The sequence below is a fragment of the Palaemon carinicauda genome, unplaced genomic scaffold (genome assembly GCF_036898095.1).
Source record: "Palaemon carinicauda isolate YSFRI2023 unplaced genomic scaffold, ASM3689809v2 scaffold500, whole genome shotgun sequence".
NCBI lineage: Eukaryota > Metazoa > Arthropoda > Malacostraca > Decapoda > Palaemonidae > Palaemon > Palaemon carinicauda.
In genome coordinates, this window is record NW_027171763.1 from 80,001 (window position 1) to 85,200 (window position 5,200).

Below are 5,200 nucleotides of genomic sequence, written 5' to 3' on the forward strand. Positions count from 1 at the left end.
AGAGAGAGAGAGAGATTTTCATATTCATTTTTTATTTATTCTTACATTTCTAATAACAAATAGAAATATTGTTAACAGGGCAGTTTCACAATGTATCCGTAATTAAAATGTTTCAAAATATATGAACTAAAATAAGTTTTGTGATATATATAAAAGTAATTTGATCATGATAGATTGCAACACATTGCTTCAGAGAGGCCTACAAAGCCCTAATATCTAAGTATCCATTAATCTATCTATCTTTTTATCTATACACACACACAAACACACACACACACACACACACACACACACATATATATATATATATATATATATATATATATATATATATATATATATATATATATATATATATATATATATATATATATATATAGTGTATATAAATTATATACATAATTACTTATATATGTATATGTATATATGCATATTTACATATATATATATATATATATATATATATATATATATATATATATATATATATATATATATATATATATATATATATATATATATATATATATATATATATATATATATATATATATATATATATATATATATATATATATATACACGCAGACATACACACACAAACATTTATATATATATATATATATATATATATATATATATATATATATATATATATATATATATATATATATATATATATATATATATATATATATATATATATATATATATATATATATATATATATATATATATTATATATATATATATATATATATATATATATATATATATATATATATATATATATATATATATATACACATATATACACACATATATTTATATATATATATATATATATATATATATATATATATATATATATATATATATATATATATATATATATATATATGTATATATATATATATATATATATATAAATATATATATATATATATATATATATATATATATATATATATATATATATATATATATATATATATATATATATATATATATATATACTAGCCAAGCTACAACCATAGTTGGAAAAGCAAGATGGTATAAGCCCAAGGGTTCCATTATGGAAAAATAGCTTAGTGTGGAAAGGAAATAAAGTAATAAATATATGATGAGAACAAATTAACGATATATTCTATAAACAGTAACAACGTCAAACAGATATGTCTTATATAAACAATAAAAAGACTCATGTTAGGCTGGTCAACATAAAAACATTTGCTCCAACTTTGAACTTTTGAAGTTCTACTGATTCAACTACCCGATTAGGAAGATCATTCCACAACTTGGTAACAGCTGGAATAAAACTTCTAGAATACTGTGTGGTATTGAGCCTCATGATGGAGAAGGCCTGCCTATTAGAATTAACTGCCTACCTAGTATTACGAACAGGATAGAATTGTCCAGTGAGATCTGAATATAAAGGATGGTCAGAGTTATGAAAAATCTTATGCAACATGCATAATGAACTAATTGAACGACGGTGCCAAAGACTAATATCTAGATCAGGAATAAGAAATTTAATAGACTGTAAGTTTCTGTCCAACAAATTAAGATGAGAATCACCAGCTGAACACCAGACAGAAAAAATAATACTCAAAACATGGTAAAATGAAAGAATTAAAACACTTCTTCAGAATAGATTGATCACCGAAAATAAGCCAATTTTTTATGCAATTGAAGAAGACACAGACCTAGTGTGTTTCTCAAAAGTAAATTTGCTGTCGAGAATCACACCTAAAATTTTAAAAGTCATACAAATTTAAAGAAACATTATCAATACTGAGATCCGGATGTTGAGGCGCCACCGTCCCTGACCTACTTACAGTCATACTTTGAGTTTTGTTAGGATTCAACTTCATACCCCATAATTTGCACCATGCACTAATTTTAGCTAAATATCAATTAAGGGATTCACCAACCCCAGATCTACATTCAGAGGATGGAATTGATGCAAAGAGAGTAGCATCATCTGCATAGCCAACAAGCTTGTTTTCTAGGCCAAACCACATGTCATGTGTGTATAGTATGAAAAGTAATGGGCCAAGAACACTACCCTGTGGGACAAGGATGTCCCATTCCTATAATCACTATGGTGCCCATCAACAACAACTCTTTAAGCTCTTTTACTTTTAAAATAAAAAATAATGCCAAGAAACGACTCACCCACTCCCAACTGTTTGAGTTTGAAAACAAAGGCCTCATGATTAACACGGTCAAAGGCAGCACTAAAATAAAAGGCCAATCATACGAACTCCCTGACCACAATCAAGGGATTTCTGTACAGCATTGGAGATTGTAAGAAGGGCATCACATGCTCAAAGGCCTTAACAAAAACCAAATTGCAAACTAGCGAATAGATGACTACCTTCAGCAAACCTATTAAGATATTTTGCCGGAAGACGTTCAAAAACTTTAGATAATTTGGGAGTTATGGAAATTGGACGGTAATCAGTGGGACTTGAGTTACCATAAACACATTTACAAAGAGGAGTAACATTACCAATTCTCCAACAAGTGCTAAAAGGTCTTTCACTTGCTAACTTGTGCAAAATAACAGATAACTTTGGAGCTAAGAAATCTGCTGTATAAAAAACAAAGTCAAAATACCATTTGGTCTACACATCCATAAGCATCCTTCACTCGGTACCTTAGCACACGTGAAGGGATACGCCTATCAATTATGTTGACTAGATTCACATTCAAAGGGACAACAGGATCTACACTACTATATAATTGTGACCAATTCAAGCATAAAAGATCATGCTAAATCCTATTCCATTCTGCTTGGGATTTCATATAAATTTTACAAGACTATGATACATCAGGGAGAGGCTGCTCAGTCTTCACTACTAATAAAATCTAGGCATGATCAGAAGTTCCGACTGGAGAACCAACCTTACTAGTTATAACGCCAGAGGAGTCAGTGTATACGAGGTCCAAGCAATTACCAGATCTGTGAGTAGCTTCATTTATGATTTGCTCACATCCTGATTCAGAGGCAAAGTCTGAAGATAGAACTTAACCACTTCCTATGGTGAACATTATAATCACCAACAAAGTGAAAAGAAGCCTTTCTATCATCTTCTTTTATCTCAGCCATTATGGTAAGAAGTCAATCAAAGATAGAATCTTCCATGTCTGGATTCTAGTAGATCGAACAAAAATAAAAGTTGTTATGCCTGCCATAAACATTTATTAGCTGAATCTCATGACATCCACATTGATAAAAGGACTTATGAGAAGCAGGGTACTCAGTCCTAATATACACCCCCATTCACCTGACCCCAAGAATGGCATCACGTTTCAACATTATTGGCTTCCTAAAACCAGTTATAAGGAACTCAGATGAGTGCCTTATATTAGAAACCAAAGTTTCTGAGCACAAAAGAATATCATACTATAAATTGGTGTGAGGAAAATCTAAATCTAAGTTATATACGTTTACCTAAATTTTAGAAAATCTAATACACGAGCTATGCCCTAGTGCCAGAGTCGCCACGTACATACTGTACACACACACACACATACAAATATATATATATATATATATATATATATATATATATATATATATATATATATATATATATATATATATATATATATATATATATATATATATATATATATATATATATATATATATATATATATATATATATATATATATATATATATATATATATATATATATATATATATATATATATATATATATATATATATATATATATATATATATATATATATATATATATATATATATATATATATATATATATATATATATATATATATAATCTATAAACAAGTTTATAGATTGTTGTAAACCAAGAACATATTTATAAAGCTCATGGTAATGAAACCTAACTAATGTAAATCCATGTTTAGGCTACAGCTATCTAGATATACAACCAACTCATTTTATTATATAACAAGCTGTAAAATATATTTTCTCGACTATTAAAATAGACATAAGCATTTAGTTAAACCCGCATAAAACTTGGATTTCGTTTTTTAAGCCATTTTATGTCGTATGTTTCCTTTACTTAAATGTTAAATTTCTTTGTTTCTTGTCAAAAGAAATCATTATAACTTTCGGTATAACGCTATAAAAGTATACAGCTAATTTCCAGATCAAATTATCCCTTCCTTGCCCACTTGATGTCTGGCTACTGCTATCAAAGGTGAAAATTGTTTTCACGTTGTCGCAGAGGTTTCTACGAAGACCATTTTTTTTTTTTTACAAACACTTATTGTAACTAACATTGACCATTAATATGGGAGAGGTCTCACGTTGTCCTATAGTTAATTGCTAATATTTACCATCAGATAAAAAGGATGACAATAATCATTATAAAGTATACTTATTGACAACTTCTCGAGGGGACTTCGTGTCAAAACGTTCTTCTCTAAAAGATCACTGTGTTCGACCGAAGGCTGCAACTGCGGTAAATGGTGGATGAATGGTTCATGGCCCCTGCTAGTATCACTAACTGGCGATAAGGATATTAGGGCGACGCCCCCCCCCCCCCCCCCCCCTCCTTAGTAGGGCCATGGCTGGTAATTCTCTAGTTGGGTAAATAATGTTACGTTTGTTTCGTTGATCGAAACTGAAAACAAAGATGAAGTAGAGTCGGAACAGTCTATTCATGAATGAAAATATCAGAATGACCAACCTACCCAACTTTTCTGTTAGATTCAAGTCCGTTCATGGTTGATTATGTTTGATGTTATCAAGAATTTCCCTTAATATTGTATTGATACTAGCATGGTTTTATTCATCTTCGCTACTATAATTGATAAGTCAGTATGATATTAAATATTTGTTTATACACCGATTGAAACATACGAAGGTAATGTTGGTAATCCTGTGTTGAACAAATTTTTTTTAATTATTTCCTGTCTCTAGTTGAAGTAATTGATATTCTTTGAAATAATAATTTTTGATATATTTTGTTCTTATATATATATATATATATATATATATATATATATATATATATATATATATATATATATATATATATATATATATATATATATATACATATATATGGATAAATATCAACATAACATCGTGTTCAAATAGAATTAAATTTCTACCTCATACTTGGGATCAAACGCTAGCCCCTTCTAATGAAAGGCTAGGTCGAAACCAACCATGCCACGAGAGACCATAAAA